This window comes from Parasteatoda tepidariorum, chromosome 7 (assembly GCF_043381705.1).
Source record: "Parasteatoda tepidariorum isolate YZ-2023 chromosome 7, CAS_Ptep_4.0, whole genome shotgun sequence".
Taxonomy (NCBI): domain Eukaryota; kingdom Metazoa; phylum Arthropoda; class Arachnida; order Araneae; family Theridiidae; genus Parasteatoda; species Parasteatoda tepidariorum.
The window spans coordinates 40718961-40731657 of record NC_092210.1 but is presented as its reverse complement, the minus strand read 5'-3'; the positions used below and the strand labels follow the sequence as shown (position 1 = coordinate 40731657).

General features: G+C 29.8%; 1 protein-coding gene across 1 annotated transcript in view; it reads right to left on the bottom strand.

The window, feature by feature from the left end:
* Nucleotides 1-12697, bottom strand: part of LOC107440219 (protein artichoke) — a 254746-nt gene that overhangs the window by 108989 nt on the left and 133060 nt on the right. Inside the window, exon 2 of the mRNA XM_021148154.3 lies at nt 11082-11166. The gene's annotated coding sequence lies outside the window, so the exon portion shown is untranslated. The remainder of the gene's footprint in view (nt 1-11081; nt 11167-12697) is intronic.

Here is a 12697-nt window from a genome sequence, read left to right as displayed (position 1 = left end):
ATTAAGTTTTCGTTGATAAATATGTCATCATCACAGAATTTCACGTTAAAAATTTATATTTAACTAAGATTTAAAACAAATAGAACTACAAGTTGCTTTCTAAACAGTGGTTTTATGCTACTATAAAAATTTATATTACGATTACCCGACGAATTTTTTACCACTCACAACATAAATATTCTCCAAAACTCTAAAAGAATTTTTATTTTTCATTTCAAAATCTATTTGATTTCTTTTTAAAAAAAGTAATGACCCGAATTGAAAGATTAATCCGCGTCAAATTCATAACTTGAAGGCAGTGACGCAGACCTTTTCACACATTACAATCGAATGGAAAAAGCCACCTGGAAACACCGACTGTTTCAGTGGCTGAAAAGAAAATTTGATTTACTTGGAGAATGGAACAACCAGATATATTCCATTACCATATCAAAAGATTCCCGCCGACTTCCTATGTAATGAAATGACTGATAATGTTGAATCTGACTTATGTCCTTTTCGTATGAAGAGAAAAGTGCATTCGATTTGAAAAATTTCTCGAAAACTGGCTTTCACTTGAATGAGATTTAAACAATTAACATTTATTTCTATCGCTTTTTTAGAATTTTCGAAAAGTTTTTAGGTAGAAATAAAATAATGTTAAAGGGTTTTGTTAAGTTTGAATAAATATCTCATTCGGTTTCTTACGTAGTCTGTTTCATTACTTTTTGTATTATTTTAAGAAAATTTTGTTTGGACTTATTTTTTGTAAATAACTAAGGAGAGTCAACGTTTTTTTAATTTTTTTTATTACAATTTCTAGAAATAAGATTTTTAAAGATAGCCACTCCAACAAATATACACCGAAGAGCCATTACATTATGACCACCCTCCATCCATAACAATGGTCTCTCCCAGGTCTTCATGGTTTCTCGCCCAGGAACAATGTTTTCAGGGGGCATATTAGGACCCATAATCCTCATAGAACAATCCCTGACATCTGTAAGCTACTTGAACATCGTTGCAGACCAGGTTCACCCATTCATGGCGACAGTTTTTCCTGCGGGGGATGATGTTTACCAACAGGATAATGCACCATGTCATAAGGGTCGAANTTTTCAAAATATATGCTTTGTGAGGGAATTGCAGGACCAGTTGGTGAGCGCTTGGTACCAGATACCTCAGACTTTCTATCAGCACCTTGTGGAATCAATGCCACCGCGGGTTTTGAAGGCTAAAGGTGGTCCTACATGTTATTAGCAGGGCGGTCATAATGTAATGACTCTTCGGTGTATTTGTCAAGACAATAACAAAAATCCGAGTTCATTATTTTTAATTGCATTTTTAATACACTATTAAAAATTTTTCTGAAAAATGGTTAAATAACAATTTATTTAATTGTCATTTTACCACACTAAAAAACTGTTAAACAACCATGAATAAGATGTTACTCAAACTTTTAACCTTTGAGAAAAACCGTTTATTAAATAATACGCTTATGCAACCAGAATTTTATTGCACTAAAGGGACCTACCTGATGAAGTCACTTAGTTCCCTGCGAATGGGTGCATATTATTTCCAAAAGGGCTAATCTGTCTAATTCATGATCAACAAAAAGGGGATTCGAGTTCCAGCGCTGACTCAACAATATTTCCTCCACTCCCCTCAACACATGAAGATCTTCTTGTGTCCTGTGCTCTCCTATTTGGGATAATGGGCTGTTACAAAATAATACTTTCATTCACGCATAGATGACAGTAAATGTCCAGTTAAATTTCTTGTTTGCGGTTTTGAAACCATGCTACATAACAAAAAAAAATGTCTAAGACTTTTTGTCCAGGAAAAATCTAAAACAACCAAATAAACTAATTAAACCACATTCCTTGGTTCACTTGAAAAAACACAATTCGACCACAACCTAACTCTAATACCCATTATCTAATGAAAAGCCAAGCATTAATTTCCTGTAAATTTCTCTTTTTACGGTTTTATATTTGAAACCATGCTAGTTGTAAATGGTTAAAAAAAAGTGTAATTTTTCTGTTCATGGTTTCTTAACCATGCTAGTTGTAAATTGTTTCAAATCCGCATAAGTAAAAAATGTTCTTTAAATAAAATTCAGGGTTAATTGGTTGAACAGACTGCTGCGTTACTTTACCATAATTTTAGATTGAAAATTGTTATTAGTGTATTTAATTCTGAAGCCAGTGTGAAAGCTTATTGATAACGCATAAGCTTGTGTATCATTCAAATTTGTGTACTGTATAAGCTTGTGTATCTTGTAAGTTTATCTGCGTTCGTATAAGAGTATTTGTGTCGGACTTGCTTTAAGCTTAAGACTTGTTTAAATGCTTATAATTTATTTTGAAATGAAAATACTTGACTTCGTAGAGAGGTAAGTATCTAAAACCCTTATGTATTTAAATATATCAAGCAACTTTGTATAAACGCGTTTTAAATATCAAAATTCCAAGTCCCAGCTAATTTTAGATACTTTTGAAATTTAGAAGATATTTGTGTACAATACGCTCCTTAGATGATATTTTAAAATAAATCCCTAGCTTACAATATATTTGTTAAAAAGGTTTACTAAGTTTCGAAACTGTAAATCTATTTTTATGAATTATATTTGAAATTATGTTTAATTTAAATCGAGAAATTTTTTTTTGTTTATGCAATCGAATCAAAAATATTTCTGATAAAAATTACCTTATTGAATCAAATTAAAATTAATATTTTCAGGTAAAATTATCGAAACAAATTCGACTTTAATTAAACAAATACCCTATAGCTTTAGTTATTCCCAATTCCTAAGATAATAACTTGTATTTAAAAGTACTTTGATTTTCAATAAAATAGTTAATAAAGTAATTTCAATTTTTGTAATATTATTACATGATGAAAATTCTGCACATGTTTACAATCGAAATATTTATTCCTTATTTTATAAAACTAAATACTTTAAATTAATAAGAAACGCATGAAAAGTTGCGAAATGAAATTACTATGATAGCACATTTTAAATAATTTTTTATATATCATATATAATTAAACTATCATATATTAAGATGTTTAAGATAGTCGATCGAATTTTTTAGGGATATTATTTTGAAATGCTAAAGATTTAGATTTGGTCTCAGAGGTATTTTTTAGACTATTGACTAGACTTTATTGATTATTTTTTTATATTATAGTTTGTGATAGGAAAATTTTCACATGAAGTGACTATATAAAATTTGTGTTGAGTATAAACGACATGGTTAAAGCCATGGAATAAGTAAATTTCAATTCTATAAACAAAATTTTTAATTTTGATTATTAAATTTTCACAGTAGCTGAGGGAATGAAGAGGTGATGACCCAGTTTCGAATTCCAACGATGGCTGGTGGATATGAATTCTGCACCAGGCTCATACCAACCACACTGCTGACATAAAATATCCCCAGTGGTAGATGGATTTTAAGTTAGAATCCCCTTGCTGTTGGGCTAACCATGAAAGGTTTTCATATATTTTTTTTCCTCCATGTAACGAAAATGCGGGCAAGTTTCATTAAAAAGTCCTCCACGAAGGCTAGTTACATTCAATGCTTGATGCAGAAGTTCCCTTGTCAAGGATATGGATTTGACATAAACTCAGAATACGGTAGTACAACGTCAGTTATGAAACTAAATAAAACATTATAAAAAGAAAATAAGTACTAATATGTAATTCCTTTTAGCACGAGCTAACCGTAATATATTTAATAAAACATTCAGTTTTATTTTGTTAAGATCCATACTTGTTTCTCATATTTTTCGGTCGAGGACATATTAGATTTCTCTCAGTTGCTATAAAAATTAATGCATACGCTTGTGTTTAATTTCATCACTTTCCTTTTACCAAAAGCAAGAAACGCTTGCTGCTAGGCTATCCATGGAAGGTTTTCATGGTTTTCTACTCCATGTAACGAAAATATATGTTAGTTCCATTAAAAAGTTTTCCACGAAGGCTAGTCTCGTCCACTGCTTGATCCGGAAGTTTCCTTGTCCAATGGATCGAGCTCAAAATTACAAGAGTATGGAGTTGGACACTGATACTCGTAAACTCAGAGTTGCGTGAACTGACAATTACCTATAATTATTTGCAGAATCACAAACAATCACAAAAACAAATGCTTTTTTAGAGTGATCTAACTTTAAATGCTATTCTTTTTTACAAATTTATTCTTTGATCATCTATTTTTTCACCTTGGCTGGACACTTTATTCATATACTTACGATTTCGTTTGAAAAAAAACTGATCTTACCTGTAATGTTTGATTTGTATTTTCCTGGATTAAGCTTACAAAGTAAAATAACTTAAACACATTAGAATTTCAAATTAAACAAAGTACAAAAATATATGAAGAATTCAAATTAAAAGCTCGATATTCTCTCCTTTTATAAATCAATAACTTTCTGCTAACTATAATCCATGTCTATTTCTCGCTACTCAAAAACTGTAATTTTATGCACAACTCGCGTGATAAACTGCGTAGCACATAATCCCGAGTCTGGTAGACAATAATAGCACAGTATAGAATTAATAAAAATTGAAATATAAATGTAAATTTATAAAATTGATTTATGAAAATATGATCAAAATAACACATTTCTCTATTAATAATAAAAACAATAAAAAGTTTTGCAAAATTCTAGTGTCCTCAAAAGCTTACTGAACATTTGTTCTCTGCAGAATAAACCATACTATTAATACTAGTTTAATCAAATGATTCACATAATTTAATTCTGTTAACAATAGTTGTTAATGTTTGGAATAAAAACTTCATCCAATTCCTTAATTCAACTAAATAAAACATTGCAACTAATAAGTAAAGTTATTAAATATGCGCGAAGTTTTGTATTTTCCAAAACAAAAGGATGAGCATATTTAAAATATCCTAACTTCGTATATGATTTGCATAATTTGGCGCTAAGATAAAGCTGGGAAAAATTAAAAATTCAGTCTAAATACTGCATTAGGGCAAAAAAAATATTTAATATCGCTCATTTTTAAGTTCCCCAACAACGTTTTCAGACACCAAACTATAAATAGAATGGTTCTTTTCATATCGAACAAAAAAAAGTTGAAGTCAGGTTTCGAAAAGAATTCCTCCATGTTGAGTATTATGAATCACGGGGTGTAGGGTGTCGAAGGGGTTGATGCATGAGGATGAGAATATTCTAGAACAGATGGGTGGGGGCAAAAGGGCTGATAACGTGCAGAAAAATACGACGTCCTTACTTGTTTGGAGATTAAATCGAATATTCCCACCAGTGGGAATATTTTGTTTTAACCGTTGCTTAACATCCCTTGCATTCACAGCAGACATAACCCGCCGTTCCCCTCATAATCTCCAGGGGAGTATTTAGTAGCTGCTGACACGAGGAAATGAACGACTGCAGATTCACAGTATTAATGAAAGAAAATGCTCCTACTTCTCAACTTTTAAATCGCTCCTTAATTGAAATTAATAGTTTGCTTTTACCACCGAATTCACGAGGGATCTCCTTTCTGGAGAAAGGTTTGTCTTCTGATTACTCTGAGAGAGGAAATTTCGATGTTTGTTCAGCAAATTTAAAAGGAATATTGATGATCCAGGACAACCTTGATCCGAGGAGAAAATGAGAAGGCTCCTCGACTTTCTGCTGATTTATGATGGAAATATTTATAATAAATAACACTGCACTAAGCACATACGCATGACTTCAATAATGAAACACTTTTCAAGTTTTTAGAATATTCTAAGAACAATGATTCTGCGATCTTCGGTTATTTATATTAAATTTTATAGATTATGTCTATTTTTATAGGCTTGCGGTTTTTGCTTCTAAAAATAGTTTGGTGAGACTGTGTATTTAATTTTTGTTATGACGGGACGGGGATTTATTGACAAAGTATATATCTTTTAGTAAAAATTTAGAAATTAACTACTTAGAAATTTTGTATGATATGGTTGTTTTGTCTGAAAAATTATTTTTATTTATTTGAAAGTAATAAATAATTTTGGAACGTAATAAAATCATTTTGGAGCATTGGATGGGATAAAATAAATACATAAAGTGTTGAAATCAACCTAAAGATTATTCTAAAATTTATTGATGTTTCAAAAATAAGTTAAAACTTAACTTTAATAAAGTCTTGTAAATGCGTTTATAATGCGTCAAGATGCTCCAAAAAATGTCACTAATATTCTCAGCTTTCAGAATACCTTTGTTTAGACACAAAATAAAAATGAAATACTCCTTTAAATTTCTGCAATAGTTTTAGCGACTTAAAATGTCAATATTTCAGGGGAAAAAACATCTCACGACAAAATAAATGAAATCTATTAACAAAATGGATGAAATTTAGATAGAAATAAATTTACCTAAAAATGCACATAGTAATAATTGTTGATATTTAGAGCTATATCAATCATATAATGAACTTGACATTATTAACTTCATTAAACGACAAAGAATAAAATGGGCAGGCCACGTTATCAGAATAGACGAAGACCGTACCACAAAAAGAGTTCTCAATGCCAGACCAGTTGGGACACGAGAAAGAGGCAGGCCGAATTTGAGATGGATGGATGGCCTGGAGAGAGACATTTTGGTCTTAAAAACAAAAAATTGGAGAACACTAGCAAAAAAGAGATTAGCCTGGAAAAAACTTCTTGAGAAGGCCAAGGCCCACCCTGGGCTGTCGAGCCATTGATGATGCTGAATAATTGTTAAGAGAAAACTAATATTTGAATTTTTGTCTCGAGCATTTTCTGAAAATATATTTCGTTAACTTACTCCAAAAATAATCAAAATTATTTTTTCTACGTTTCTTTACATTACTAATGTATTACAAGGAACCTTTCCCAACAAGATCTTTTGTCCGGAAAACATTTCATTTCTCATTTTACCCACCTGATGTCAGTATCAGGATATTTTTAAGGTAATTGCAGATAGTTAGTTTATTTTAAACTAGTTGCAGCACTAATCAAATACGTAATACAAATACGAAAGCAAAAAAAATGGGCACTTATGAGACCGTTTTCTTGAAAATTAACCGATCGTTAGGGGGTTAAACGAATTATTTAAAAAAATTTTCATATACATATATATTAACGCTAATTTTTTAATAAGCTGCTAGAATTTTCTATTTTGTTTTCACTAGTCGACAAAGCAGGAATCTTTCTATACTTATCATAACTCTTTATTCTAAAATAAAAATTTATGATAAATTAAGTACTTCGATTTTTAATAAAAAAATTAACTCAAAATTAAACTCATAGTCAAATAGCTTTACTATATAGCAATACGTTAGGCTGGAAAGAAAGAAAAAGTTTTCGAACATTTAAAAGCAACTAATTTCAAAAAGTTGCATATCACTCGTGAATTATGTTCAGATTTTTTATGCATCATCTTTATTACCCGCAAAAGTCTTGAAATTTTTGAATAAACATTCAAATTTGTTAAATTATATAATTTTAAAATCCTGTGGCTTATAAAAATATACCTCAAAAGTTGTATATTGAATGAAATATCATGAGTGAAGTTTCCTATAATATTTCGATCTTATTTTAATTCACCACAATACTCTTGAATTTTGCAAATTTTGCTATCATTTTCCATATTAAAGTGATACGTTTAAGTTTATTATTCACAAAATTTTAAATGCAAAAATTCTGCTACTGTTGTAGGAAATGAAAATACTGTTGAAAAAGAATTCTCTTAAAAAATTTACAAGCAATATTTCATTTAACACACAATTTTTGAGAGAAGGTTATTTGCTTTTATTTCAAGAATTCTTAAAAATTTGCTAAATTTTTAAAATTCTGATATTGTTTGAAAAAAAAATCAAAATTCCAAGTCTAAGAATCAATTAAGATGGTACATTTTTTTCCGGTTATTGGCGGGCACTTGAGTCTATTTCCCATTGGCCTCAGAATTGCTACTCTCTTAGTGAGCACCTATGGCTAAGCCACAGCGGTGGAGTGGCGCCGTCCACGTCATACAACCACAAACCCATTTATAGGGCGAGTTACATTCACGCAACCACACAGAAGAAAGGACATAGAACACTCAGAGAGAGAGAAAGAAACATCCATGCCCTGAGCGGGATTCGAACCCGCAACCATCGGCTCCACAGTCAGGCACTCTAACCACTCCGCCACTTGGTCGGCTGAAAATGGTGCATTAAAACTCTGAAAAAGTTCGTTAGTGATATACTTTAATCCATATAAAACTTTTCGAAAGTAGTATTTTTCTTTTATCGAAACTTTTTTTCTTGCTCCACCCTACTCTACGTCAAATATGTTTGACGAAACGTTAAGTACTGAAAATATTTTAAGCAGTTCGGAGAAGTATAAGAGTTTGACAAAATGTTAAATGTTAGGGTCGTGACTTTTTAGNCAGTGAAATTTCTGGGCTGGGGTGTTCAGTAGTAACGCACCAATAAGAATAAAACTAATTCATTTCTTTTGTCCGGAAAACATTTCATTTCACATTTTACACACCTGGTGTCAGTATCAGGATATTTTTGAGGTAATTGTAGATAGTAAGTTTACTTTAAACTAGTTGCAGCACTAATCAAATACGTAATACAAATACGAAAGCAAAAAAATAGGCACTTATGAGACCGTTTTCTTGAAAATTAATCGATCGTTAGGGGGTTAAACGAATTATTAAAAAAAATTGCCATATACATATATATTAACGCTAATTTCTTAATAAGCTGCTAGAATTTTCTATTTTGTTTTCAGTAGTCGACAAAGCAGGAATCTTTCGATACTTATCATAATTCTTTATTCTAAAATAAAAATTTATGATAAATGAAGTACTTTGATTTTTAATAAAAAAATTAACTCAAAATTAAATCAATCTGTGAAAGTCAAATAGCTTTACTATATTGCAATACGTAGCAATAGACTGGAAAGAAGAAAAAAAAGTTTTCGAACATTTAAAGGCAACTAATTTCAAGAAGTTGTATATCACTCGTGAATTTTGTTCAGATTTTTTACGCATCAACTTTATTACTCGCAAAAGTTTTGAAATTTTTAAATAAGCATTCAAATTTGCTAAATTATTAAATTTTAAAATCTTGTGGCATAAAAAAATATTCCTCAAAAGTTTTATATTGAATGAAATATCATGAGTGAAGTTTCCTGGAATATTTCGATCTTATTTTAATTCACCACAATACTCTTGAATTTTACAAATTTTACCATCATTTTCCATATTAAAGCGATACGTTTAAGTTTATTATTCGCAGATTTTTAAATGTAAAAATTTTACTGCTGTTGCAGGAAATGAAAATATTGTTGAAAAAGAATTCTCTTAAAAAATTTACAAGCAATATTTCATTTAACACACGATTTTTGAGAGAAGGTTATTGGCCTTTATTTCAAGAATTTTTAAAAATTTGCTAAATTTTTAAAACTCTGATATTGTTTGAAAAAAAAATCAAAATTCCAAGTCTAAGAATCAATTAAGATGGTACATTTTTTTCCGGTTATTGGCGGGCATTTGAGTCTATTTCCCATTGGCCTCAGAATTGCTACTCTCTTAGTGAGCACCTATGGCTAAGCCACAGCGGTGGAGTGGCGCCGTCCACGTCATACAACCACAAACCCATTTATAGGGCGAGTTACATTCACGCAACCACACAGAAGAAAGGACATAGAACACTCAGAGAGAGAGAAAGAAACATCCATGCCCTGAGCGGGATTCGAACCCGCAACCATCGGCTCCACAGTCAGGCACTCTAACCACTCCGCCACTTGGTCGGCTGAAAATGGTGCATTAAAACTCTGAAAAAGTTCGTTAGTGATATACTTTAATCCATATAAAACTTTTCGAAAGTAGTATTTTTCTTTTATCGAAACTTTTTTTCTTGCTCCACCCTACTCTACGTCAAATATGTTTGACGAAACGTTAAGTACTGAAAATATTTTAAGCAGTTCGGAGAAGTATAAGAGTTTGACAAAATGTTAAATGTTAGGGTCGTGACTTTTTAGTAGGTTAAACGGGACTTTTTAAATAAGCTCGACCATAATATCTATAATGGTTTTGTAAATTTGATTACACGGTACTAATATATAGAGTTAAAAAATATCAATTTTTTGAAAACCGTTAAAGTGTACTTGCTTTTAGCTATAACATAAAAATTCCAAAGTAGCATTTTATTATAAAAAAAGTAAAAATTAAGTATTGTGCAATAATTTTATTGGATAAATTGCAATTGTAGTAGTAATTTAATTAAAAATGGTATAAAACATCAGTTGCAAATTTATACCTTTTACTAGAATTAAAGAAATTTTAAAGGTGACGCTAAAAAATGGAGATTGATATTTTGGACAAAGATTATTTAGAATTTTCACACTTAAATCTTTAATAATTGCTTGATTAAATTAATAGCTATCACCATAAGCACTTTTTCTAAAATTGTATTTACAATAAAAATGATGTAAAGTGTGTAATTTTATACTGAAATTATATAGTATATCAGAATAGAATTTAAATAAAAATATCTTACGGCATAACAGTTTTCTACAACAAATATACCCAACAGAAAAATTACGTAAATTATAACGACGAATTTAAAATCAAGCACAAATATTTTACAAACAGTAAATAACTATTTAAATACAGATATTATATAATTATAATACCGTTGACATGCCTCTTAACACGAATTTTGATTAATTTAATTCAACATTAATCTAGTTGAAAAAAGAAAAAGTTCGTACCAGTCATTCGGCATATGGAACTACATAATTGAAATGATTTTTTCTGCAGGGTAGCACATTTTAAGTATTAAAGATAAAAAAATATATAATCTGTTAAAGATCAACAAATATAAGGGAGAAATCTTTTAAAAAGTTCGTTTTAGAAGGACTCAATTAAAATGCAGTTTACATACATGGAAAGAAATTTCTTTTCGCTTTCAAAAACTGTCACTAATTTTGAAGTACGAAATTTCTTTCTGGACAAAAGAGATGTTAATGTATAAGTTTCATTAAATAATCCCTGATTAACATTTCTTTTCGATAAAAATGTGACTACAGAAAATATATTCACACAAAAAGGACATTAAGCAAACTTACCCAACGCCAACATTAATTAATCTTGTACCTCTTCAAAACAGTTTTCAGTTCCATCTTCTTTTAATAGGTAATCCTTAACCTTTACCTGTAATGGAAAAATTATTTATGAATACGCTATTCAGAATCATTTTTTAAAGAAAAAAATGTGTTCTAATTGTAGATACAAAAGAAAAAAGAATTATTATAGAAATATTCGAATTTCTAAAAATGTTAAAACCGCATAAAATTTATATATTTTTATACAAGAATTGATGTTAACATTTTTTCGCAATGTAAAAAGCTTATGCAAGGATGTATGATAGCAGGTTCTTGCCAAGAAATTGTAAGCAAATACCAACTTTAGATACAAATTGTTAACAAATTGTATAACAAATTGTTCATGTACCCATTTTTTTGTGTGCAATTGTGCTCAAAAAAAAGGAAGAAAAAAAGAAAAAAACTTCGAACTTTTGATCCGAAGATCAGATTTTCACGCACTAAGACTAAAACGTAGTGGCTCTATGGTGTGACCTCAAATATGCTAATTAATTTCTGCTGGCCATAATTCAAGTTCTGTATTCTGACACAAAGATGCACTTTTTCTGATTAAACATATTTTTTATTCCATGGATTTGGATTTCTTACCCTCATAATATAGAAGATTGCCGCAATCTTTAAAATACTGTCCCAATAGTTCAATAAGAAGAATTGGTGCAAGGGTTGGCAATACTAATTTTACATTTTGCGCCTTTCCCAATACCTCGAGAACTTTTCAAACAAATTTATACGCAATAATAAAATGTGTTTATTCAAAGATATCCTTCCAAAATAAAAGGTTTAGTGAATGATAACTATTTTTAATTGTTTTATTTAATAGTAGTCTGAAAAAGTTTGAATTGTAATGTATATAATTTCTTACATCATTTAATAAGAATAAAATTTTACAAGGCAACATCGGCCGCTAAGCTAAATCACATACTAAATGGAATCTTGATAGTTCTAGGGGGGGAGGGGTCATAATGCACCGATATCAGTAATAATTCTGAGTTTCAAAATCCGGCAGAAGGAGACTTAAAACTTTTTTAGGTATTCTTCTTTTTTAAATAGTACTTTTTTATGTATTCTGGTTTTTGGTACTTTAGAGCTAAGCTTGTGGAGAATGGCTACAATTTCGAATGTGCAATACCAATATTTAAGACAGAAAAATGGAGAAATTTTTAAATCCTTTGCTGTTACGTTTATTTTTTTGCTCGTTTTTCCCAGTTGAAAAAACTACCATCCGAAATAAAAAAAAATTGATGCAATCATAAAATTAATGCATGCAACGGAATTTTAAGAATTATTTATTGTTTCATTAAATAATCCTAAAAAATATATGAATTTTATATTAGAAAATGTTTGACATCTTTCTGAAATTTATAGTTTTTAATATGAAAATCAAAATTCAGAGCAAATTAGGCAAGGTAGTTTTCAACAAATGGAATTACAAAAATATTCTTTTTAATTAATAAATTTTCGAGGGCTATTTTACCAGTTTTAGTCAAATTTTGAAATTTGTTATTGAAAGTAGATAACTTTAAATATATATAAAAATGTCATTTCTTTTCAATTCTAATTATTTTTCATAATTTTTATAA